Below are 27,999 nucleotides of genomic sequence, written 5' to 3'. Positions count from 1 at the left end.
TAACTTTCAAACCGGGTGAGCGGATATGTATGTCTCTGTCCTTTTTTAATCCCATTCTCCGTCTCTTAGCCAACTTAATGCATCTCTTAGCCAAATTAATGCATCAGAATATACACGTGACGGTGTCGCGGGACCGCGCAGGATGTCGTTTTTTTCGAGCCGTAGATAGGCTAATGGCGGACGCCATCGATCGCCGGGAGCTCTGATTAAAGTAAGTAACAGCCGTGATGTATAGACGACGTGCACGACCAGTGGAGCCAGTTGAACGTGATATGATATGGTTTGTAGACAATTACGATATTGACGTCTTTGTAACAGAATAGAGGATGGTAATTACCACTCGATTTTTTATTTAGTTAAAATAGTGCTTCATGCACTGACACGTTATTTTTACATCTTCGATTGAAACAGTAAATAATAATAAATTCTGCCTGTGTGAAAGTCACGTCCAAGCTCTTTAATTCTTTTGGAATTATGTTTCTGTCTGCTACAGGGGCTGAGATATTAATCATTTTGTAAATGTTGAATTTCTGGGAGAACTTTTTTCAAGGGTAATTCCAAAGGCGACCATAGGTTTTGGGGAGCTGTTGAGAAAGGCGCTTTAGGCCTTAATGGGTTAACACGATACAGCCTCATGTTCTAGCTGATAGGCTTTTGTACCGCGGTGGCAGCAGTCGCCCTTCGCGGGGTTGGTGATTCTGCCCGGCTGGCTCAATTGGCCGACGCCTAGCCATGGAACTGACGCGATGTGGCTTATGGCCCTGATACACCAAAAAGACACTGGCCAACAGTGACAGACGCTTACCCCTTTGGCGTCTGGTCGGCTGTCGGCACGTCACGCTGGAGGAATACACCGTAACGACAGACAGCGACGCTGACCATTAAAGTACCTTCTGCGCCAGCATAATATGTAATACCCTTCCATACCATCGGCAGTAGTCACCATTTCTCATGGTTAGAAAACTCCAACCGGAAATATGTTGGCGGGGGGCGGGTTATAACAATGTAAACAATGTATTCGGCTCTGTTCTTCACTCATGATGAACTCCCACGCAAAGTAAACCACGTTCTTGACACGGTATTGTGAAATACTTACATTGTCAACCCTCGCTCTTGTACTTGTAAGAAGATTAAGGCAGCGGAGGCATGCTCACTGTTTTTCCGCATTTGTCACTTCCCGTTGGTGCTCCGTGTGCTGATTTGCTAGCTAACAGCCAATCAGAGTGACCAAATGTCACGACTGGTGACGCCGATTCAACATACCTAAACGCCCCCAAGACGCTTAGAGACAGGTTACAACACTACGATGGTGGTCACTAAACCAATCAGACGGCGCTTAAAGACACCACGACGCCTCACGACCTCCGACGTCGGTTTGGTGTATCAGGGCCTTTATGACCCAAAGGTCAGAATCGGCTAAGTACGTCTAATGGCAACATTGAGCCAATAAGTTCAAAACACATATGCACATATGCAGCTAATATTCAGCTTATAGCATACGCAGCTGCAGCATATACATAAACACCGTACATACATATACATCATATGTTTAAATAGACTGCTTGGAGTAGATAGACTTTCCTTACTTGCCCATAAAATGCAGCGTTGTTTGTCATATATATTTTCTTTCTAGAACAAGACAAAGTTACCCAATCAATTGATGTTCAGTAGCATGTTTTCAGTAACACCTGCATTATTGTATTGTCTTGAACTTCTCAAAAATAAAGCTCGTGTGAAAAATAATACTAGATTAAAAAAAATGTATTAAAATAATTATACTGGTAAAAAACAGCCCTTTGAATAATCCATGGTAAATTTCACAAATAGTATAAAGTTCATGAAACTGAAGAACAGATAAGTTCATGTGATTTGTCCAAAAATAACTCATTTTTTTTGTTTTAAGAATCGGAATCGAGAATCGTTATGTACCGGACTCGAATCAAAGGACCGGAAGCGGGACTGGAATCGTCCAAATTCAAACGATTCCCAACCCTACTTGTAAGTCTCCGTTTCATTTTAATGAATGAACTTAAGACGCGGTCAATTGGATCATTGTTGTATTTGCTGCATCACTCATGGCTTTAAACCTGAAAGAAGGCGTTGTAGCCAAAATGAAGATGTATTGTATTGGGCAGGTGTGCCACACCGATTTGTTCAAGATAGCCACAGAAGATGGGACAAAAGTAAGTTTGTATCTGTTGCTTTTACGTTTGAGTACTCGATAGCGTCTACCCGAAGGAAGCAACTGTTGATTGCAACATATTTGCCACTCATCGGCATCACATCATTAAATCCATAATTAAAGGGACATATGGGTGAGCTTAACATTGGCACTTATATAATAGGTTTGCATCTAAAAATGACATCAGTACTAAAGTAGCCGCTTTGTAGTTAGTAGTTCGCTTTGGCCTGGGTAGTCAAGTTCAGCATTCGCTTCAATGATATCTGGCGCCATCAAGCGTCGTGAATGGGTATAATGTCTAGACCCTGAATATAAAACGACCCCCACTTTTTTAGTCTTATTTCAATGCAAAAAACACCGTCTTATATTCGGGCCAATACGGTATTTCGGACATTTAGCGACGCTAAACTGGTGTCAACTCTCAGGAGGGAGACGGCGGCTTGCAGCAGCAGAAGGCAGGTTGGAGCGTTACGCTCCACTCTTCGCTCCCCCGGCTAAAGGTAGGATAATGTAATGGCTAATAGCAACAACTAGCTTCAGGTCGTTGCCTCCCAAGCAGTCGCGTGCGTTGTCCGCCAGAGAGCCGCCAGAGAGTGAGTTAAGCCCTCATCGAACATGCGTCAATGTTCAGCGAACAAAAAGTTTCAGCGAGGCTGACTCCATAACCGAGTGTGGCCGCATTGGAACATACCTTTTCGGCTGTTTACGTTCCAAATTGGACGGCGTGTTGTCAGTCGAAAAAATTTCCACTTCAGTCTCTGTAAATATTCTGACTGGTGGTTAATGCCTCACCCGTTCTAACCGTGATAAGCAAAGAAGCAGTGTTTTTTTGTTTTTTTTTAAGCAAAGAAGCAGTGTGCGCTGGTCCCAGCCTAAATCTATGTAGCTTTGCTCACTTCCACATTTCCTCATTTCATATAAATCAGCCACGGAGAGGTTAATCCTTTTGATATGTTGAAGTGGGCATGAGTAGAGATGTCTACATACATTTTGGTGCCAATTGATTTGCCGTTTTTGGACGTTATAAGCAATGAAAGTACAATGATTTCCAATGTAGAGTTTGGAATCGGTTACTCCCGTGACTCCGGCCGAACAGGGATAGAACGCTAGGGGGCGCGGCCATCCTCCTCATTAACAAGGGGCGTTATTCATGGCGTCACTTATTTCCTAATTTCTCCCAAATTTATTCATAAAACAGAAAATGACAACTCTTTTCATTTTCTTGATCAAAAAATATATAAAATGAACTTGTTAGTGAAAACATGGAGATTCCGGCCCCACCGTCTCTTTAAGTTTGTTGCAATATACTACGTTAATAGTGCAAAAAAAAGTTCTTTTTTGTTCCAGGTGCAAACCACATTTTGATTGTGTAGATCAATTTACCACTTTTAAATTATGCATAGTAGTGAAGAAAAACAAAACCTTTTGGATAAAGGTTAATTTAAGACCAAGTTAAAAATCAATACAATTGTTTATTTTATTTTTCTTTAGCACGGTGTATTTTCCAAATTTACTCCTCTGATATCATCTTCTATGTTAAAAAAAGTGTTGGTGCCTAGGAAGAGTGAAATATGTTTACAAATACTGTATTTTCCAGACTATAAGCCATGACTTTTTTGAGCCATGTGGTTTATAGTCCGGTGTGGATATTCTGTGGATTTTTCGTCCACCGCTCGGGGGCTCTAACCGGAATTACAGTACAATTCAATACGATACATTTGCCATTAACTGGATGTGATTGCAGGTAGAGGAGTTCAACAGGCAAGAGCGCTATGCACTAGGTTATTGCTTTAGGTGCTGTCATTCTTTGATTTTATGTTTTCCGAGAGGTCAGTGAAGTGCACATGAATGCGATTGGCTGTTACGTATGTTCTGTTGTTTCGATGTGAAATGCTATTGTTGATTTAGCACGCCGTGTGTTAGATTGGCTGACTTTATTAACATAAAACAAGACAGGTGCATATGTAGAATGTAGTATAGATGGTGGAGTCTGGTGGACGTTAGCTGACAAACTGGAGCGGTAGCAGGCAGTGAAATGAAGATAAGTACTGTTTATTTTCTCTTGGTTCTCTTCTGTTTTAATCAGCAACGTTGCTGCAGTGTTAAAGGCACTGTTAGGAAAAAATCTGTTCAGGTACATACATGTACATTTTACAGTTCATAATCAATCTGTAAATGTAGTAAATATCTAATTTTCCAACATAGATAGGTGTGGCTTATATAATGGGTGCTGCTTATATAAAGGTGCGGCTTATAGTCCGGAAATGCATTATTTCTTTTTGTATTTATAGATAATTTCACTATATTAGTTTAACACTGCATAGTTGTCAGGTTCATCAATTCGACATTTCATAACAAAACACCAAAAAAGAGAGAAGACGCTCAATTCTTTGTATTCAGCTTGCAAGAGAAAGCCCAATTTCCTGCTATGCACAGTCCACAGAGCAATACCTCTCTGTAAGTTCTAAAATATTTCCTCGTCCCCTTTCTTTTTATTGGATTTCGGAGTCCCTGGTTAGATGGATGTTTCCAACCTAAGAGTGGGGTTCATGCGAGCCGTTGGAAACATGTGAACTTGTTTCTCTATGTTTGTGTACCGTATTTTCACGACTATAAGGTGCACTTAAGTTTAATTTTTTCTCCAAAATGGAATGCCTTATAATGCGGTGCGGCTAATGTGTGCACCGAGTTCCAATATATGTGACTGTTATGTGCCTTTGTTGAGTGCTGCGTTTGACTGACTGGGAGCATTTGCTGACAACACGCTGCTTATATAGAGAAAAGGCGGACGTGAGTGAGGACACCATGTGGACGTTAAAGGGAGAAGGGTGGGTTTTGCTCCCTCTGCTTTTTTAAAAACGTTAGCGTGCTTGCTAGCATATCGTCGCTGTCATGTGAAAAACACGTATCTTACCGGTATCTCCATTTTTTTCATTTACTTATTTTTACCTGAATCATGTTTCCGCGTTATAGCCATCACATTAAAGGAAAAATTAAAAAAGTTTCCAAAATTGGAGATAAGTGTTTTTCACAGGACAGCAACGATATGTTTTAGCGTGCACGCATGCTACCGTGTGTTTTAAGCTATTGTATGCTTTACCATTCCTGCGCCCAATAATACGGTGCGCCTTATGTATGTGTTAAATACAGAAATATCACCCGTAACTGAGACTGCGCCTTTTAATACGGTGCACCGTTTGGTCATGAAAATGTGTCATGTGTAGAAAAGTCGTTAAAGCATCACATTGCATAATTTCCTGTAGCATATCAGAGGCATTTATTCAGCTGCACTGAGGCCCCCGTGATGCCCCCCTGCTTCTCCACCTTCCAGCTTCCCTTCCTCTTTTCACACTTCCTCTTCGTATGGAAAGCAGAAGCAATTTCTTCATTGCAAGCACATACAGATGCAGAAGCAATTTCTTCATTGCAAGCCAACTTTCACGTCATCCTTATATTTAGTTTACAATATACATATTGTAAATATATACATACACACATACATGCCGCAAACCAAATCTCCCAAACATATGTTCATTTAGCATAATCAGCAAACGTGTGATAACTATTTCAAAATTATTCCTTCAATAGTGTGTAGTTATTGTTCCATTTTAAAAGGCACTAAAGAATTACAGCTAAAAAAATTTAAGGCCAGAGTATCGCCGTCAATTCAATTTGCTCCTTCATTTATGAACATGTCCGGAATGATTTTTTAAGTTACAAAGTTTAATACAAGTTGAATGTACTATCATCTAAATCTTCTTTATGATTAGTTTGTACGTAAAGAATTTGAGGTGTAAGCGAATGATGGTGATTAGAAGAGCAGCTTGCTGCTGCGATTTGCAGCAATTTATACATTATCCGATTAGTCGATTAATTGCGGCTAATGTTACTGATTAGTCGACCAGCAAAATAATCGTTTGTGGCAGCCCTAACCATAAACAAATATGGCAATTCCACATTTACGGACATCGCATAATCAGTTAAAAGTCTCAGAGTCAGCGTGCCCTGATCTGACTACGTGACCAGTTGGAGAGGATCAGCCCCTTAGGCAGAGCCAGCCGGAGAGGAGGCCAGCCCACATTATGTTTAGATTTTGAAGACGGTATAAATGTGAGGGCTGCATGTTAGACGGCCCCTTTTCTGCCCTCGCCTGTCTCGGGTGAGAGCATTCGTGAGGAGTGAAAAGCTGCCCAGATCTGGTCACTGTATGATTCCTGAACTTCAGAGATGGAAAAGAAAACAGATCAACAGATCAATTGACTTGTGTGAGTCTTTATTTACATTGGATACCTTCTTGCAAGATTAAAGGAACACGCGTTGAGTGAGGAGTTGTTTTGTAAATTGCTATTTGGGCTTATGGACTCGAGACCTGCAAAACATTCCAACCCCAGTAGTCTGTCCTTTATTTATTTATTTATTTACTTATTTTTATTGCATATTTGCACTTATACTGTAGGTACTGTATACAGTAAATATTCCCACCTACGGACCTCTGTCAAACGGAAATTCCCTCACCTGGTAAAACAACGTATGCATTAAATTTTCTAGTCCTATATTACATTAACGATCGATTCCTGACAACAGAAGTATCCGGAACCAATAGCGAAGCCCCTAGTGAGTGCAAACTCAAGCAGTCCACGCTGTATACCAGTGTTTTTCAAACTTTTTTGAGTCAAGGCTCATTTATCTCATCGAAAAAATCCAGCGCTACACCACCAGCTGAAATTGTGAAAAAGAAAAAGCTTATTTTAACAATATAAGTGTTATATGGTTTAAATAAGCATTTTTTAACATTGAAGAATGACGTAATATTATAACATCTTGAATAGGAATTAAATAACCACAAAGAAAAAGTATTCTATAATGTTTCATATTGATACTTACTCAGTGTGAAACATGGGCCTGTTTGGATAAACATGCGCCACTAATTCGCTCGTCTCCAAACAAAGACAATTAGCTCCCTGCTACTGCTACTGCTGCTGCTGCCACATGCTGGTATGGAAGAGTACTACAATGTAGTAAGGACGTGATAACACTGCCAGGCGCTAGACTGCACAAATTAGATAATTTCTCACGGCACACTTGACAATACCCGTGTGCCGCGGCACAGAGTTTGAAAAACATTGCTCTATACTATGGAAAAACTTTGACGTGTTTCCACGTTACAGACATCGCATTAATGTGAAACTTAAAAAAGTTTCCAAAATTGGAGATGTGTTTTTCACAGGACAGCGATATGATAATTAACAGACCAATCAGTATCTATCAAAATCCACCTTTATTTTCTTTTAATGAAAAAATTAAAAATAAAGCATTTTGAGGTAGACGGGTACTTTGTTCACAGTACAAAATTAAACAGAGCAAATTCTTAAAAGTGCAGACTAAACAAATATAAAACTCAACTAAACTCACTGTCCCTCCAAAGTAAATCTTCCTCCATCTGTCTTCGAGCAGCAAATTTGGCTTTTTTCTGTAGGACAAAGTTATTAATTACGGTACTATCATGTTGTCATTTAAGACTAATTATGCATATGACATATATCACATTACTTGTTTTGGATTTCCAGAGGCTTTCTTACCAGTATTGAAATATTCTTAACCAAAGTCCAGGCGTTTTCCTTTTCTCATCCTCTTGGCTGGCCTGAGTTCCTGCGATTATAATTCCCACTCAGCTGCGCTCAATGTAGCCTCTTTTTCTACGTTATTTTATAGGAACACATTTAATATCAAAGTTAACACCACTGTTATTAATAAATATTATAGAATGAAAAATAGTCAAACACAAGCAGGATACACATTTTGATATAATAAACAGAACAAACATTTTGTTGCTGTATTTGATAATACAGTAACGTCAACTAGAAAGAAAAAAGTGAAGTATGAGAATGTGTGTAAAACCGACTCGCCTGCTAACTGAAGCACAACAGCGTCTTCAACGGGCCAACCATTAGCATACCTCTTGGTTTTAGTTGTTGGACATACAAAAGATATGTCGTGTCTGTAATGACAGCCGGGTCAAAATCAATTATCCAGGAGATGGGTATGATGCTGTTTTTGCCATTGTCTGGTTTCTTGCCCAACTAACAAGGACAAACCTGTATTATAACATTTTTGCTCACGGTAATCCATTTCCTGTAATATTCTACTTTCTTCTGCTCGCACCCCAAGCAGCCGTCCTTCCGGCTTTGCTATGGGCATGCGTGAAGACGTGCTTGTTCTATGATTGGTTGGTTCGTCGGGGCAATTGTTATGCGCATGCGTAATTCACGTTGAGCACTCAGGTAAATGTAATCTCAATCCCATCCCTTAGCTCACCCGATAGCACCGACAAACATTGAAAATGGACCAATCCCGATGATGAAAGATGAAATTGGTATATAATGTTTCCGTATATTTTAACGGACTTAATTATTATACAATACAATACAATACAATACAATTTTATTTATATAGCGCATTCATTCTGGTTGTTTTTTGTAGTACAATTGCGATATACTGACAATGTTTCATGGCACTCAACTAGTTCCTTTGCAATAATAAAGCAATTCACATATAAACATGTATTGCCTCTTTTAACCCATTAAGGACTAAAGCGCCTGTCTCAACAGCTCCCCAAAACCTATGGTCGAATTACCCTTGAAAACCTGAAGTTCTCCCAGAAATTCAACACTTACAAATACAAAAATCTCAGCCCCTGTAGCAGACAGAAACATAATTCCAAAAGAATTAAAGAGCTTAGACATGTGGCTTTCACACAGGCAGAATTTATCATTTACTGTTTCAATCAAAGTTGTAAAAATAACATGTCGGTGCAAGAGAAGCACTATTTTAATCTAAAGAAAAAATCATGTGGTAATTACCATCCTCTATCCTGTTCCAAAGACGTCAATATTGTCATTGTCTGCAAACCATATCATATCACTGCACTGTGCTCACAATTTATAAACACAGCTGTTGTACTGTACTATCTGATTTTTACAAAACTTTATTAGAGCAAACAAGTATCCGGCTTAGCAGTCACTGATAGTGTAGTGCTACACACGCCTGAGTTGTGTGCGGGCAGCGTGGGATCGATTCCCGCTCAGTGACGGTGTCTGTGTGTGCCCTGCGACTGGCTGGCGACCAGTTCGGGGTGTAGTCTGCCTTCACCCGTTGACGGCTCCAGCACCTCCCCGCGACCCTATACAGGATAAGCGGTTTGGAAGATGACATGACATGACAAGTATCCGGCTTGACTCTGACTAAATCACCACATTTGAATAGTGGACGAGACTAAGCGAGAGGCTGCGGTGATGCGCACCCAGTCAGATCACGTACAGTACAGTGTGTGGGAAAAGTAAATCCACTTTGGTCGATCTCGCACTTGGAACCAGTCACCGCCTTTTATGAGTGCCTGCGGGTATGTACAAAGCCTCCGAGTCAACTCTTATCTTTGAAACAATGGTCTTTCTGAAATATAGCTCCCGATATGGCTGTGTTGTTTCATTTTTAATTTATGAATGCTTCTGAAAAATCTGCGATGTATCGATGGCGCGAAAGTTGAAGCGCGAAGTAGCGAAGCATCACTGTATACACATACATATATTGTAAATGTACATATGCTTTATATGTGTGTGTAATGTATATATCGTCGCTGTCCTGTGAAAAACACATCTCGAATTTTGGAAACTTAAAATTTTCACTTTAATGCAATGTCTGTCACGCGGAAACATGATTGATGTAAAAATAAGAAAGGATCTAATCTATATGTGTGTGTGTGTGCGTGTGTGTGTGTGTATCTATATATATACATTTCTATATATACATATGGGTGCATGTCTGGCACTATATATTGCAGTATGTTGTAGCACAGTGAGTTACATATAAAAATATAGTGCTCCTTTTGATCTTGTTTGCAATATATATGGTCTATGATTATATTTCAATATATTGTGAAATATATTACTAAATCTCATAAATGGGACTATATTACTTCATGCATTGCATGATATTTTCCTATATATTTTTGTTTCGTAAGGGCCAACTTCATTGGAATTGGGTTTGTATGGAGAGTAGTAATATTTGGTTGTGTGTGGCTTTCTGGAAACAATAAGGCCTTGTCTACACATAGCCGGGCTTTTTTTCAACAACGAATATTTCTCCCCCACTACGTGTTGGAATATGCATCCTCATCTGTAAAAAACGCAGCTACACTACACCGCGGAAGTGTGTTTTCAAACGCATGCCAAGCCTCTAAGGCGGCAGTAGTTGGCCAAATACTGTCCATTCAGAAGGAACTTCCGTCCTTTGACGTCACTTCTACGAAACTAAAAACACGGCGCCAGGCTCGTTCGTGAAGAACGACAAGAGGGCAGAACTGCTTTTCAACTTTTCAACAAGAAGCAGTAATTGGTTGCGAACAAATAAGTCAGGACGTCCCTGATAGTGTAGTGGTACACACGCCTGAGTTGTGTGCGGGCAGCGTGGGATCGATTCCCGCTCAGTGACAGTGTCTATGTGTGCCCTGCAACTGGCTGGCGACCAGTTTGGGGTGTAGTCTGCCTTCGCCCATTGACGGCTGGGATAGGCTCCAGCAACTCCCTGCGACCCTGTATAGGATAAGCGGTTTGGAAGATGACATGAAATGACAAATAAGTCAGCAAAAAGCGCCTTGAGACTTACCAACACAGCTCCGCGGGCATCCATGTTGACTCGCTTGAAAACACAAGTCCCGTGTGTGCGTGTACAACTGAAATCTCTGGGTCTACAGTAACTGTCCACAGCCAAACGTGGGTCCGGAGATATCAGCAAATCTCCACTGTGGCCGGAGTTTTACGTTTTCAATGAGAAAACTCCGGGGACGTGTGGATGATAGGGCAAACCGCAGGCTAATATCCGCCTTTTGCAAAAACCTCGGCTACGTGTAGACAAGGCCTAATAGTTTACATTTAGGCACCCGTGCCATTGTCACACTTTCTGTTACAAACTGCCCTCCTCCCTTCCCCCCGTCAGAGAAGGGAAAAGTTCAGTGGTCGTCACAGGAAAAAGTTTGGGGACCGCTGGGGACTTGAATAACTGTAGAATTAAGGTAGTCTTTGAAGCCTTAATATTTCATTTATTTTTTATTTTTTTGATTGCAGTGCATCGATTTAGTGAGGTCCTTACATCGCCAAAGCAATGAATACATTTGCAACAATAATTTATTTTTATTTAAAACGTGCATGACGGCGCCGCGGGACAGATGCTAACTGCAGAGCTTTATTTAAAGATCATTACTACACAAACCCGCTGTGGAAACACTTCAAACATGCTTCAAACACGCTTCAAATGTGCCACTAGTACTTACCCAACTGCATGTACTTACTTCCATTGCGAGCCCCGGGGTTGGTTTTGTCGTATTGCATAATTATTTGGGTCCAACAGAAGTCGCAGAAGTTGCATTCAACAAGTTACTTATTTATTTTCCACACTTCCCCTCCTTCACACTTCCCGTCCTTCAAAATAAAAGCATACCAGCAAACCACTACACAGCAGGTTTGCTACGGCGTATTCCCGGAGCGAGAGAGAGAGAGAGAGAGAGAGGTGAATTAGAGTGAGGTTCGTTAATTTCAAAAAGACAGCGACAACAATGGACATCGTGCCTGCTACAACCATAAAGGGACAGAGATGACTAGACGATGCATGTAATTTTACTGCGAAAACAATCTGTAAGGTGGCGGCTAAGTAGGAACGTGGGTGAGTAGCTTCTTTAGACACAAATACGTGGCATAACACCCATGCTTCGCAGCAGCAACGAGCTGCGTTGTGCATCCTCTCCTCCGTGTGGGAAACTGTATGTCATCGCAACATATGACATAATGGACCAATCAGAGCAGCAACAATTCCTGATGTGTGCGTGGCATGTGTTGCAGACCTGTCGCCAACAGCACAATGTGTCGGTCGCGTGAATCAATGCGGCAGTTGTTGCTCGCGCTGACACGGGAGTAGAAAGAAGCCTAAAAAGAAGCCTTTCGCCGAGTAGGCTGAGATGAAATTTGGATGAAACGCATGAGGGCCGATTAGTGGGCCGGACAAAATCCGCTTCCTGCCTAATTTAGTCGAGTCCTTTTTTTAAAAATTTGTCAGCCCCCGCCCCAAAAATGGACGTCCGGCCGGGCCGGAGGGTCCAACCGGGCCGGAGGGTCCAACCGGTCCGGCCCAGCGACGGACTGCCCATCTCTGCTAAAACCTATTGCATTATATCATGAATATATGAAGCCAGGACCGCTTTTGATAGGGCCGCCAATAAATAAGGTGCAATGTCAGACCCTGTGCAAGTCTTTGCACAAATAACCAAAGATGGGATCGCCCCCCCACTCCCAAAAAATGCATCAGTCAGTTTGCTAATGCCACAGTATGTTATAATTGTAACTCATCTGGCTGTCCTAATCACCTTCATCCTACAGATAAACCATAATACCATGTGTATTTGACTTCTTGTCTCGCAGACATCAGTGAAGGTATTCGTCCGGAGCGGCAGAGGCCAGAGCACCCTCACATTAAAGAGGAAGAGGAGGATGAGGAAGTCCTCCATTTCGAAGAGGAAGAAGAGCAGATGTCTCTTTGCATCAAAAAAGAGGAGGAGCTGGAGCATCCTGACATGAAAGAGGAGAGAGAAGACCCCCACTACATTAAAGAGGAGGAGGAGGAAATGTGCAAGCTGCCATTGACCGGTGTCCCTTTGAAGAGTGAAGATGAAGGTCAAAATAAATGTGAGGTGAGCAGAGGGGCGGAGCCTCCAAGCAGCAGCTCATGTCAACACATGACAACAGAAGGTGATGGTGACCAATGTGGAGGATTGCAAGCAGACGTCCTCTTAGCTCCACTATCAGAGAGTGACGACATGTCGTCACATACTGATGATGATGATGACTATGACAATGATGACGAGTTTAAAGGTGATGATGACAACAAAAGCTGGAAATGTTCTCACTTTGGGAGCACATTTATTGCAAGAAGAATTTGAAACAACACATACACACTGAAGAGAAACCTTTCGCCTGCACAGATTGTCGCCAAACATTCTCTCGGAAGGGAACTTTAAAAAGACACACACGTTGCCACACTGGTGAGAAACCTTTTTCCTGCTCAGTTTGTGACAAAAGATTCTCTCAGAAGGGAACCTTAAAGGCACACACAAGAACACACACTGGTGAGAGACCTTCATCCTGCTCAGTTTGTGGCCAAACATTCTCTGAGAAGGGAACCTTAAAAATACACACAAGAAGCTACACTGGTGAAAAACCTTTTTCCTGCTTGGTTTGTGGCCAAATATTCTCTGTGAAGGGAAGCTTGAAATACACACAAGGAGCCACATTTGTGAGAAACCTTTTGCCTGCTCAGTTTGTGGCCAAAGATTCTCTCAAAAGGCACACTTGAAAAGACATGCAAGAAATCACACTGGTGAGAAACCTTTTTCCTGCTCAGTTTGTGGCCAAACATTCTCTGAAAAGGGAACCTTAAAAATACACACAAGATCCCACACTGGTGAGAAACCTTTTTCATGCTCATTTTGTGGCCAAAGATTCTCTCAGAATGGACACTTGAAAAAACACACAAGAACCCACACTGGTGAGAAACCTCATACCTGCTCAGTTTGTGGCCAAAGATTCAATGAGAAGGGACAATTAAAAATACACACAAGAACACACACTGGTGAGAAACCCTATTCCTGCTCAGATTGTGGCCAAAGATTCTCTCGGAAGGATTACTTAAAAATACACACAAGAATCCACACTGGTTAGAAACCTTTTTGCTGCTCAGTTTGTGGCCAAAAATTCGCTCACAAGGTAACTTTAAAATCACATGCAAGAACCCACACTGGTGAAGAACCTTTATCCTGCTCAGTTTGTTGCCAAAGATTCTCTCTGAAGGGAAGCTTAAAACACACACAAGAACACACACTGGTGAGAAACCGTTTTCCTGCTCAGTTTGTGGCCAAAGATTCTCTCGGAAGGAAAACTTTAAAATACACACAAGAAGCCACACTGGTGAGAAACCTTTTTCCTGCTCACTTTGTGGCCAAAGTTTCTCTCTGAAGTTTCAGGTCAAGAGGCACAAGTGTGCTAGTGAGCAATGCAGTCATCAAAAAGCACTCAATAAACTTTTAAATGTTTAATATCTTTCATATACACCATAATAAGTGTTTGCAAAAAGCCGCATTTTGTTTAAAATGGGATTTTACTATGTCTTCCGGCTTGCCTGGGAACGCCTTGGGATCCTTCCGGAAGAGCTGGAAGATGTTGCTGGGGAGAGGGAAGTCTGGGCTTCCCTGCTGAAGCTGCTGCCTCCGCGACCCGACTTCGGATAAGCGGGAGATAATGGATGGATGGATGGATGGGATTTTTTATTTTGTCTTCTTCTGGTCTTTGTGGACAAGTGTTGAGAATTAGCACAGGTGCTAAAACACCTTAAGCAATGCACATGCTTTGTCCAATGTTTCAGTGATCTCCATATGAACTAAGTGAATGATGAAATAGACTGTGAAGAAACTTTGACTATTGATGGGGCAAGTGGGGGATTGTAAATATGATTCTGAATGAAATGCAAATAATCAGTGAATCGTCTTTGCCAATGAAAAAGGTTGAATACAGTATATTGACATGAGGTCCTTGTTTAATTAAGCTATTTAGTGTTCATGTATTTGTTTGCTTTTTCTCATTATTTCTTGATCGATGTATTTACATATATATTAGTTCCGCTTCTTTTATTTTTGAATTGATAAATGTTTTTTTATTATTCCCCCACCACCATGACCCCTCCCATCCACCAAGCATTAATCATTCCTTTTGTAGGCCAAGGGGCTTTTATCTCCTTTTTTTTGTGTAGGTGCGTGTGTGTGATAGTCTCGCACTGGACAAAATCAGGGTTCATTTGGACATTAAAATCCTGGTAAAATACATAACCTAAAATTTAATTCCCCAAATCCTTCAAATTTTATTGAAAAATAAAATGTTCTCTAAACCTTTGGAGAAGTCATGGAAATTTTGTGTGGATAATATTAAGGGTGTGTGGGGGGGGGCGTGTGGGCGGTGTAACGAGCACTTCACCTCTCTATGTGGTGCAACTAAAAGTGTTCTTTTCCTGTGCTTGACCAAATGTGTGTGTGTCGCACAATGCTCCTGTGCCACTTCCCCCCTCTTTCCCGCCCCTTCAGGAGGGGCAAGGTAAGGACAGCCCACCTTTGGTTTGGATCGCGTCTCACCCTCCCGTCGATGTAAAGGCCAAGATAGACCAATCCGACGTTGGCCAACTGTGACCGACGCTTAACGCCCTGTGGCGTCGGGCCGGTTGTCTGCACGTCCCGCTGGAAAAATACACCGCAAGGACAGATAGCGACGCTGACCATTAAAGTACCTTCTGCGCATGTGAGGAATGTAATACCCCTCCATACCATTGGTGGCGGTAGTCACTATTCCTCATGGTTAGAAAAATCCAACCGGAAAGCTATTAGCCGGGGGCAGATTATAAAAACGTAAACAATGCATTCAGCTATATTTTTCGCTTACGATGAACTCCCACGCGAAATAAACCCCCACATTCTTGACAGTATCGTGAAATACTTACATTGTAAACCCTCGCTCTTGTACTTGTAAGAAGATTAAGGCAGCAACGGCGTGATCACTGTTTATCCGCATTTGTCACTTCCCGTGACGCATGATGCAACAACGGTGGTCACTACACCAATCAGACGGCGCAATCAGACGCCATGACACTTCACAACCTCCGACGTCGGATTGGTGTATCTAGGCCTTAAGAGGGTTCCCGGATAGTCGGTCACTCTCCGCGATGGCAAGGCTTTGCAGAACTCCAAAACAGCTGGGGGAGTCTGAGGTCGTCACAGCAGTCAGGGTTGTCAACAAACCCTGGAATGGGCTTCCCATCGCGGACTGGACCAACACTTGTGGTTTCACGAGGTCTGATGGGAGGCTGGCCTTCTTGCAGGGGTAGAGATTCATCTGGCAGATTCCTCTGGCATTTGATTAGACATTTCACTTCCTTGTCGTTAAGCATTTTTATCGTTACTTAAGTCAATGTCTTCCATTTGCTCAGGATCTAATGGGTGATTTTCAATGGTCTTCCATACAGAATTTTAAACTGACTTAAGTGCCCTGCTCCTTTCACAATTATCTTTTACATTTTTTTTAACCGTGTTTTCAACCCATTTTGAAAACACATTAATCATCATTAGGCAATATTAGTATTGTCCTATTTTGTTCAGTCGAATCAAATCCCAATGCACCACCTAAAGCAGACCCGGGCATTTTACGGCGGCCCGGATCTTACCTGCCCGCGAAAAGTTGCTGGGAATTAAGAAAATAAAAGCTACTGTACTGTTAAAATGTTGCAAAATGCATTTCGGGCCGCGGCCCGGCCCTTACTGGCCGGTGAAAAGTTGCTAGGAATTAGGAAAATAAAACCTACTTTAAAAATTTCACAAAGTGTGTGGACTTAAACAGCGATGCTTTTATTTTGAAACGTTTATAATGTGTGTGTGTCGTTTACGTACAGGTACTATGTACGAATCCACGTGATTAGCAACATGTCATTGAAATGGTAACCCTTCAAAATGTTTGCTCGTGCCAAAAAACGAAAAGGGGATGCTGAATGCCGTGGTTTCAAGAAAATATGGACTACTAAATATTTCCGCAGGGCTAATATGTCCGGAGAAAAAAGAAGCATTTGAAAAAGTCCCGCTGTCCAGGCGAACAGTGACCAGAAGGGGAATCTCCAATTTCATCTAAAAACAAAAGTGGGAAGTTTTGACTTTTTCTCCTTGGCTTTGGATGAGAGTTGTGATGTCCGTGACACGGCACAGTTACTTGTGTTTCTCCGAGGAATGACGCAGGATTTCAAGATTACGGAGAAGCTGGCAGCAGTGAGATAAATGAAAAGAAAACAATCACAGGAAGTGATTTGTTCAACGAGGTAAACGCATGCATGGACAAGCTTGAACTGAAATGGGACAGACTGGTAGGAGTCACTACTGTTGGTTGTCCAAATCTGACAGGGAAAATGTTGGACTTTTGAAACGGATGCAAGATAAAGTAATTGAACTTAATACATGTACAATTATTCACTGTATTATTCATCAAAATGCGTTGTGCAAGTCAGTGTTAAAACTTCACAATGTTGTTGATGTTGCAACTAAGGCAGTTAACTTCATCAGGGCACAAGCATTAAATCACAGGCAGTTTGTTGCATTTTTAGAAGAGCATGATAACGGACATGGTGACGTCAGGTACCATACAGCTGTCAGGTGGCTCAGTCTGGGCAAAGTGTTAAAAAGATTTTGGGACCTAAAAGCAGAGATTCGAGAATTTTGTGAGATTAAAGACAAAAACATCCCTGAGCTCTCAGATGTTGACTGGATTGCAGATTTAGCATTTGATGTTGATGTGAGGTCTGATGAATGAACTGAATACTAAACTGCAAGATAAGGGCCTATTCGTTCATGAAATGCATAACCTGGTCAAGGCCTTCATGAAAGTTGCAGTTCTCACTCACATGCAAACCCTGAAAGAAGTCAAACCATCAGCTTGTCACCTCTGCAGGTACTCATCTGTGTTAGGAGACCTGCACAGTGAGTTTTCAAGACAATTTAAAGATTTTAAAAACATTGAGGATGAAATGCACCTGATTTCCTCTCCCTTTTAAAATCAGGCCTGATGACAGTGAAATATGCATATTTCAGAGGACTTTTATTTTGAAATGCCACATCAGATTTGGATGGGACTTGTATTGGTGGTCTAGTGTCCTCCAAAACTGGTCTAGTATCACGATCGCTACAGGATATTTTTTTAACAATTTTTTTTTTTTTTAAATCAGGGGTGACAACAGTGAAATGTGCATATTTCAAGGGGGGGTTTATTTTGAAATGTCACATCAGATTTGGATGGGACCGCTTTTGGAGGACAGCTGGGGTGGTCCAGTGTCCTCAGAACTGCTCTGGTATCACGATAGCTAAAGTATATTTTTTATAGATTTTTTATTAAATCATTGGTGACAACAGTGAAATATGCATATTTCAGTGGGCTTTTATTTTTGAAATGCCACATCAGATTTGGTTGGGACCACTTTTGGAGGACAGCTGGGGTGGTTTAGCGTCTCCGAGAACTGGTCTGCTGTCACGATAGCTGAAGGATAATTTTTAATCATTTTTTAAAATCAGGTGTGATGACAGTGAAATACACATTTCATGGGACTTTTATTTTGAGATGGGACTTCCTTTGGTGGACACCTGTGGGGAGAGGAGGGGTCTTGTGTCATTCACGACTGGAGTCGTGTTGCAATGTCAATATATATCCATATTTCAAATTTTTTCAATGCATCTCAAGATTCAAATTAACCATTCTACATTCTCTCAGAAGTCTAGCTGTGTTATAACAGAGAGATTATTTAATATATTTATTTCGAACCAGAAGCATTGACGTCCAGTTCAGCGCAATGGAGTGCTTTTATTCTGAAGGGGGCTTTCGCCGTCAGTCAGAGACCTATTACCGTAATGCCTGATATAAAATAAATTAGGGGCGGCTCGACTGATTTCTTTTCGAGTCCCTCCACGATCCACACGCTTGATTGTATTTTCCTGTTTTTTTTTTTTCCTCAGCTGTACTCATACCACAATACAGGACGTCCATCACTACTTTTCTAGAGTAAAACATCTTACGCTAAATCTTTGTGTCCGATTAAAGTCGTCTCGGTGCACGTTGGAGCTTCTTGGCCTAGCTTAGATAAATGTAGCTTAGCTCGCTAGCTGCTAACAAAGTGATCAACATCGCTCAGCAGAGATCAAGTTTGAGCTGCAAGTGTTGTGGTGATTGTCGTGTGAAAATGTGCTCAATGACAGCAGAGTACGAGGAGGAACTTTTTGGAGCGAAAGAGGCCAACGAGCGACAACATCAACAACTGTCTACTGAAAATGACATCACAACTGCTCACAACGGCCAATCACTGCTCAGATTCAGAAAACAGGACAGCCGTGATTGGTCATGTGGTTGCCCAAAATAAAATAATCTGGAGTTCAGATGATTATATTTAGTGCAACCACTTGAAGAATTAAAGGGATGCTTGGGTCAGGATGGCCATGTTTTCACTAACAAGTTCATTTTACAGTGATCCCTCATTCATTGCGGTTAATGGGGGGACAGAACCCGCCACTATAAGTGAAAACCGCAAAGTAGAATTATTATTATTTTATATGATATTTATTGTAGTTTTATTTTTGGGTGATTTGCGCCTCTGCTACGCTGTTGCGACCCCCCGACATGGTTCCCACACTTCTAAATACTTGTTACACAATCAATTTAACTTTAAAAATGCAAAATGAAGAATAAATACCAAGCTGCAATTGAGCTTCAACCGCGGCAGCTGACGATCACGACGGAACATTTGCTAAAAAAACTACGTTAAAGATCATGTTTTATGTCAATAAATCCAAACTATTGTGCAGAACACTTTTATACTTTCACAGGTTGAAGTGGACAAGAATAGTAATGTGCATTTGCATTTTGGTGGCGATCGGTCGCTGTTTTAGACAACAGAACTGCCAAAGCGAGCAATATTACCACGCTTGGCCCCCTCCCGTGACGGAGACTGCTGGGACGAAAAATTCACAAGCCAAGCTCCAAAAAGGGGTGGGGCAATTTGTCGTAAATCTAATCACAAAAAAGCCCTTAAACCACTACATAGTCTTTTTTTTGGGGGGGGGGGGGGTATTCTAGTACTGATGTCTTTTTTACATGCAAACCTATCATATAAGTGCCAATGTTAAGCTCATCCAAGTATCCCTTTAAAATTGAGTAAATTGTGCACAGAATTTTTTTCAGTGTACGTTGAGCTAGTACTTCCAAAGTACTTATTATTTAATCATGAAGAAAACTGCACTAGTTTCACTAGTGAGGTTTATCTTCTAACAAATTGTTGATTGTCATTGATGTTTTTGTGGTAAAAACTTGTAGATAGGGGTACTTGTATGTATTTGTTGGTTGTGTATGAACAAGAAGAGCAAATTATATATCAGTACACATTAACCAAGTATTTAATGGATTTTGAGTTACACTCCCCAAAACTTCCAGTTTACAATGCTGTACTGCTCAGATCTCATTGACTGTCGTGTCTATTTTGAAGGTTTCATGCACAAGTCAACAAGGTTGTGCACATGTTGATTGAAAATATTAGTTTCAATGTCATTTTTTTAAATAGTAGTAGCAACAAGATGGCTCGTGTCATGGCTCAAGAACAGTAATAGTATTGATTTGATCAAAAAGATGAGGGTAACACTAATTCATTTTCTTTTCAACATACAGTATATGCAGCTAACAATATATATTTTTTCATTCAGAGTAACATTTATCGATCATTTATCTTTAGCATTGGGCACCGAAAACCCGCAATCGAATGGAACCAGTTCCATCATTCCGGTTCTAATAACGAAGTACGACCGATTTAAAAAAAAAAAAAAAAAAAAAAACGTCGCTAAATGTCCGAAATATAACCAGTCAGGCTTCGTGTGCGCATTCATTCTCTTGTCCACTTCAGCTTGTGAAAGTGGAGGAGCAATCGCCACGGTATTTTTGATTTTGTGGTGGTGATCATGATGAGATCATGTTTTATGTCAATAAATCCAAACTATTGTGCAGAACACTTTTATACTTTCACAGGTTGAAGTGGACAAGAGTAGTAATGTGCATTTGCATTTATGTGGTGATCGGTCGCCGTTTTAGACAACAGAACTGTCAAAGCGAGCAATATTACCACGCATGCCTTCCTCGCGTGACGTAGACAGCTGAGACCGAAAAGGTAACATAAGCCACGCCCCAGAAGGAGGCGGGGAAATTTGTCGTAAACCTAATCACAAAAAAAAAAAGACCTTAAATAACTACAGAGTCTTTTGGGGGGGCACTTGGGTACTTATGTCATTTTTACATGCGAACCTGCAAGTGTCTCTTTAATTATGGATTTAATTATGTGATGCCAATGAGTGGCAAATATGTTGCCTTGTTTCAACTAGAGGGCCTAATTAGAACATATTCTTGAAAAAAATATGTTTGGGTTGACTTCCACTTTAAACAAAATATTTTCTTTCATTGTATCTTTAAACAAAATATATTCTTCATTGTATCCATCCATCCATCCATTATCTATACCGCTTATCCTCACAAAGGTCGCGGGGCGTGCTGGAGCCTATCCCAGCTGTCTACGGGCAGTATAGGCGGGGGAGACCCTGAATTGGTTGCCAGCCAATCGCAGTTCTCCATTGTATTGTATTACAAAATGACATACAGTAGCAATTCTCTCTCTTGGTGCTCAGCTTGCTTACAGAGGCCAAGGCAGAGGCGTGAGGAACAAGATGCGTGATACTTAATGCAGCATTTAACCGACTAGTAAAATACTAAACGTTTAATAAATCGTAGACGGGTAAATGGTTAAACGACTAGTCGCGCACATCCCTAGTTATCAGAGAAGTGGTTCAATTTGCAGCACAAATGGCGACATCTGTCGGTGACTTGATGACAGTGCTTCACACATGTTTTGCCACCTCCATCCAATTTCCATCAGCCAATCATATCGCAGTGGGGCGTGTCCTGCCCGCCTCTACTCCGGCCGCATTCAAAAACACAGCCCCGCTAACTAATTATTTTCGATTTATTGCCGAACGGTCTGCACCCTCCACACAGGACCTCAATCACTACTTCAAAGGACTACAACATCATTTATTAAGTCTTTGTGCCCGGATTAACTCGTTTTGGCGCGCGTTGATGCCTTTCTGCCTTGTTATCTTATTTTACCTTAATTTAGCATCGCTTGCTAACCGCAAACAAAGAGAAGCACTCTACTCATCGTCAAGTAGAGATAAAGTACGAATTTGTTGGGATTGTCGTGTGAAAATTTGTGCGAGAACAACACCAAAGTACGAGGACGAACTTTGTGGAATAAAAGAAGAGAACGAACAACATCTTCAACCGCTGGCCAAAGTTTGTAAGCAGCCTCGTGTTGTGCTACACAGAGCAGGTTTGTACACTTCTTACTCTTATTTGCTTTGTAAAGAACGACTTCCTATCGTTACAAATATGCATGTCAAGTATTTGTATTCCAATGTAATCTTCGTTACTGCATGGTGATGATTTAATAAACCCTTGCTTCAGGTCCCTGAGATTAACTGGTAAAAAAAGCTCCTCAAAATGAGTAATTTGTTCCTCAAATGTAGTCATTGATTGGGGAAATTGCCAATCAAAGAAAAAAAGTTATTTCAAGCCTTCTTCTTCTTATAATTTCATGTCTTCTTGTGTCCTGCAGACGTCAGTGAAAAATATCTTCGTCTTGAGCAACATATTAAAAAGGAGGAGGAGGAAAAGCCCTTTCACATTAAAAAGGAGGAGGAGGAGGATATCACCAAGTCACTACTGACTTTTGCCCCTTTAAAAAGTGAAGATGAAGACAAGGGTGAGAGTGAGGAGGACAGAGGACAGCAGCTCGAGTCAACACATGACAATAGAAGGTGATGCAGACCACTGTGGACAAACACAAGCACGTAGTGAGGACACAACACACTCTCCTGACACTGATGATGACGATGATGATGTTTATGATGATGATGAAGATGAACAAGCTAAAGGTGATAAGGCATATAACACTGACAACAAACGCTGGAAATGTTCTCAGTGTGGGAAAACATTAAGTTCAAGGAGGTCTTTAAAAGTGCACACGAGAACACACAGTGGAGAAAAACCTTTTTCCTGCTCAGTTTGTGGCAAACGTTTTTGTCATGTCATGTCATGTCATCTTCCAAACCGCTTATCCTATACAGGGTTGCGGGGAGTTGCTGGAGCCTATCCCAGCCGTCAATGGGCGAAGGCAGACTACACCCCGAACTGGTCGCCAGCCAGTCGCAGGGCACACATAGACACTGTCACTGAGTGGGAATCGATCCCACGCTGCCCGCACACAACTCAGGCGTGTGTACCACTACACTATCAGTGGACGTCAAACGTTTTTGTATAAAATCAAATTTAACAGCCCACACAAGAACACACAGTGGAGAAAAAACTTTTTCCTGCTTAGACTGTGGTAGAGGTTTCTCTCATAAATCAGATTTAATAAAGCACACAAGAATACACAGTGGAGAAAAACCTTTTTCCTGCTTAGATTGTAGCAAACGCTTCTCTGTAAAGTCAAGTTTAAAAGTACAAACAAGAACACACAGTGGAAAAAAACCTTTTACCTGCTCAGTTTGTGGCAAAAGCTTGTCTCAAAAATCACATTTAACAGACCACACAAGAACACACAGTGGAGAAAAAACATTTTCCTGCTCAGTTTGTGGTAAAAGCTTCTCTCAAAAGTCAAATTTAGCACGACACACAAAAACACACAATCGAAAAACCCTTTGTCCTGCTCAGTTTGTGGAAAAAGTTTTTGTGAAAAGTTGGATTTAACAAGCCACATATGAACACACACTGGCGAAAAACCCATTTCCTGCTCAATTTGTGAAAAATGCTTCGCAGTAAAGTCACATTTAAAACGACACACAAGAACACACAATGGAGAAAACCCATTTTCCTGCTCGGTTTGTGGGAAAATCTTCTCTTTCAAGACAAATTTAACAGCCCACACTAGAACACACAGTGGAGAAAAAACGTTTTCCTGCTCAAATTTTGGGAAAAGCTTTGCTCATTAAACAAATTTAATCAAGCACATGAGAACACATACTGAGAAGAAACTATTCAATTGCAGTGCTTGTGCTAAAAGATTCTTCAATAAACGGCATGCTGAGATACACAAGTGTGCTGGTCAGAACAGCAGCGATTTCAAAAAGAAAGAAAGAAACTGAAAGAACTGGCTCCTTGTGGTAAGGTGTAAAAGTCAAAATGATTTTTTATAAAATGTGATGAATTTTAATTTTTAATTTTGCAAAGACAATTTTATCAGTGACAGAAGAACCATTGTCTTAACATGAAAATTAAATCGGATGCCAATATTCTTTGCCTGTAACATCATTTGTGAACATTATGCTTTTTGGTTTTGTTTGAAATCCATCATAGAAAATGAGTGAGAAGAAACACTGCTTCTGAAATCGCAGCCCTTTTCCACAATCATCAATAAAATCACTTGTTCCACTTGCTCAACTGGCCTTCATTACACTGTGTGAAATGTGAAAAGAACAACCGAACTAGAAGGTGAATTAGAAAAGGAACAAGAAAGAGAAAAGCAAGTAGTCTCAGTGTCTCTCAATGGTTTTTGAAGGTCAGCGGCCATCTGGCAGGCCTGGAGACGACTTGGCGACCTGATGGCGACCGGAGTCTGCGCCGGTTGGCTCTTGGACAATCGCAATGTCACTACAGAGTCTCATTTAAGATGTATTAATTTATAATTAGAATTATTTTTGAAGACTTTTAAAGGTCTCGGATGTTGTACGAACGGGTCTGGGAGTCGTCACGAAATTTGTTTGTATTGTAATAAACCGCCGCGGAGGTTGAACAAACGTACGCGCCAGGTAATGAGTATCCACCACCTTTTGCCGGGCAGGTCCGGAGTCAGAGACTGCACCACCAAGCAGCCAAGTAGGGAATATAGGTCAACTTTATTAAAGATCACAATTAAAACCTATCCCCGCACACTTCCCCCACAGAATCACACAGACAATCGCGCATGCGACAATAAACAAATACATAAAAGTATTGCCCACTTAACTGGCCCGATGGCCGAGACCCTCCCCCAGGGTCAAGGCTGGTCCGGCTCGGCTCGATGTCACGAGTCCTCATGGGAAACGCCGGGCCAGCGCTGAAATCACAGAGCGGCTGTTAACTTGGCAGGGGCTCGAAAAGTTGGTCCGGGGCGTCACTTCATGGTAGTCTGCCAGATAGGCAGGCGGTCTGCTGCAGGCGGGTCCGATAGCCGGCACTCCTAACTACCCCGCCCTAGCTATTGCTTGCCCGCTGCGTGGGCCCCTAACACTGGAACCACTGGACCTACGATACCCTATCTTTGCCGCCGGCAGCCCTATCGGCTACGAACGGCATTCAACCCCCGCTGTGAGTGCACGGACGTAGTCGGGTTCACCCAAGCTGCCTCGCTGCGAGCACGGCTGTCGTCCTGTGGACCTGGTGCTGCACGCTCGCCTCTCCGCTGTTGTCTGCACGACTCCGCAAACTCTCTCCCTCAATCTTCTGCCCCACTCTTGTAGGCTACCACCCCAATCACCTACAGCTGTGAGCGCTCATACCTGGACACAGGTGCAGCCCATCCCAATCATTTACTGCCAACTCCATGGCAACCAGCCCCCAAAGTCCATTACACTCTCCCCCCCCTTGACGGAGAAGACTCGTCCTGAGTCACTCAACTCATCACATAGTCCCGAGTCCACCCAAGTGGCCTTCGACGGCGTACTGGCCGTGACCCAAGGGACATCCTGTCCATTTCCCCTCCTGGCCGACGGCCCGACGGCAACCCCCCCTGACTCTGGGCAACAGCTGGCACAGGGGCCAGCTGTGTGTCACTCGGGACAGCAGCTCGCACGGGAACTGGCTGTGCATCACAACTGACGGGGTCCACCACCATCCCCTCAAAAGGAGAACCTGCACCTTCTGGCCGGGGTGTAGGCAGCTGGTCGCCCTGATTCGGAACAGCAGCCTGAGGGGAACGGAGCTGTGAACTCCCACCAGTTGAGTCCTCCATTCTCCTCTCACCCGGGCTGCGCTGCTCTTGCCACTGTCCGGCGACGCATGACCCTATCTCGCTTCTCTCTTCTTCCACTGGCAACCCAGTCTGCGATGCCTCTGCCACTCCACGATGTCGACTCCCGTGCCTGGGCCTCGAGGCTGAAGATGCCGCCCCACTTCTCTCCTTTTCCACTGGGAAAACCGGGACACGTCGACGATGGACCCAGGATGATCCCCAGGAAACCTCAGGCGGACCTCGCTGGATCATGGCACGGTCCCCCTCCGGAGCTGCTACGTCCTCCAAAACAGGACATGTAGAACAGGTAGGGTTTAAGTCGGTTAAAATGCACCACAAGTTCAGGCCCTCCCTCAGCCAGCCTAATACGATATAACACCTGCTTGACTCTTTCCAAGACCCCGTAAGGGCCCCTGAACTGTCTTTGTAACTTGCCCCCCCCCCCCCCCCCCCCCGTATTCTAGCCTCGATCCGTAACCATGCCAACTCCCTCACTGAATAATACTGAAAATTGGCCCGGAAATCGAAGACGGTCTTCTGCCGCTGCGAGGCCGCCACTTGATGCCTTCTGACTGGCTCTACCACAGTCAACAATGTTTCCGCCAACCTAGACATGTATTCGCTGGCTGAGGAGTACTTCTCTCCACCCCCTAAATTGAGCATGACATCAACTAGTAAAACCACTTCCTGCCCAAACAACACCTTATATGGACTAAGCCCCGTGGTGGCTTGCACACTACTACGGTAGGCCAACATAACATACGGCAAAAGAACATCCCAGTTGGTTTGATTATCCTTCACAAACACCAATAACATTGACAGTAGGGTCCGGTTAAACCTATTGATCAGACCATCCGATTGAGGATGATATGGTGAGGTTCGCGTTTTACAAATGTTCAGAAACTGACACATCTCCCTAAACAGATGAGAATCAAAATTTTGCCCCGGATCCATATGGATGCTCCATGGAGCCCCATACTGACAAATCCATTCTTCCACCAACACCCGAGCTATTGTACCAGCCTCCTGATTTGGCAGGGCAAAGGCTTCCACCCATTTCGAAAAATTATCCCCTACCACCAAGATATACTTGTTCCTACCCTCGGTCTCGGGGAGTGGCCCCAAAATATCTAACGATACTCTCTCATGAGGCCTTCAGGTGACGGAAGGCCGGAGAGGTGCGCAAGGGGCGCTCCCCTGGGTCTTACGAGATGCACAGTCTCTACACTCTCTACACCACTTCCTCACATCCCCAAAATAGCCTAGCCAATAAAAGCGATCCTTCACCTTCCCTTGCAACTTCTAAACCCCCAAGTGCCCCCCAGTGGCTGTATTATGCAACTGTGCCAACACCTTCGGAACCCAGGCCCTCTGAAGAACTACTTGGACATGGGATGCAGCATCAGAATTGCCCGGGGGAACTCGCACCAATCTTCCCCCTTGCAACTGAAACTGCGGAACAAACAGCTGCATATTTTTGCAGCTCGGGGTCGCTAGTGAACTCTCCCAGCCCACTCCCTTCCTTCGGTTGAATTAACTTCCCCAATTCCTCATCAACACGTCGAGCCTCCGCTAACTCCTCATTCTCGTCGTCAGCCACTGACTTTTGCACCTTCCTGACCGCATCGGAACCACACTCCTGGCCCGTATGGTCACCCGTGAGCACGCCCCCCGGCTCGTCTGTTACAAGTCCTGGAAGCCCAGATAGGGCATCTGCATTACTATGCTGTTTACCTGGGCGATGTACAATTTGGTATTGAAAACTAGCCAATTGCTCAACCCAACGGGCCAACTGGCCCTCCAGACCCTGAAAATTGTGAAGCCATCGTAATGAATTGAAATGATCCGTCCTCAAAATAAACTCCCTCCCCAGCAAATAATGCTTGAAATATTTTGTGAATGTGACCATACTGAGCAGTTCCTTTTTTGTCGTCGCATACTTCCTTTCCTGTTTTGTCAATGCGCGGCTGGCATACGCTATCACCCGCTCAACCCCATTTTCCTCCTGGGACAAAACTGCTCCCACCCCTACATCACTAGCATCAGTATCCAAAATAAAGGGTTTATGAGGGTCCGGATACGCCAAAACGGGCGCTGACATAAGCTTAGTCTTGAGCTTTTCAAAT

The 27,999-nt window shown here is 42.7% G+C and overlaps 2 pseudogenes across 1 annotated transcript; both read left to right on the top strand.

Moving 5' to 3' along the window:
• Positions 1 to 10: 10 nt before the first annotated feature.
• LOC147127724 (uncharacterized) lies at positions 11 to 13,697 on the top strand (annotated as a pseudogene). The gene is made up of 3 exons (XR_015084185.1): positions 11 to 211; positions 1,904 to 1,998; positions 12,649 to 13,697. The product of XR_015084185.1 is annotated as an uncharacterized LOC147127724 (transcript).
• A 3,025-nt stretch (positions 13,698 to 16,722) lies between these two features.
• On the top strand, positions 16,723 to 25,740 carry LOC147127723 (uncharacterized; annotated as a pseudogene).
• Positions 25,741 to 27,999: the final 2,259 nt, after the last annotated feature.

This window comes from Filicampus tigris, chromosome 21, assembly GCF_054856515.1.
Source record: "Filicampus tigris isolate MCC_2025a chromosome 21, RoL_Ftig_1.0, whole genome shotgun sequence".
NCBI classification, from domain to species: domain Eukaryota; kingdom Metazoa; phylum Chordata; class Actinopteri; order Syngnathiformes; family Syngnathidae; genus Filicampus; species Filicampus tigris.
Note: the sequence above shows the minus strand (reverse complement) of the source record. Positions and strands in the feature narration are given on the sequence as shown.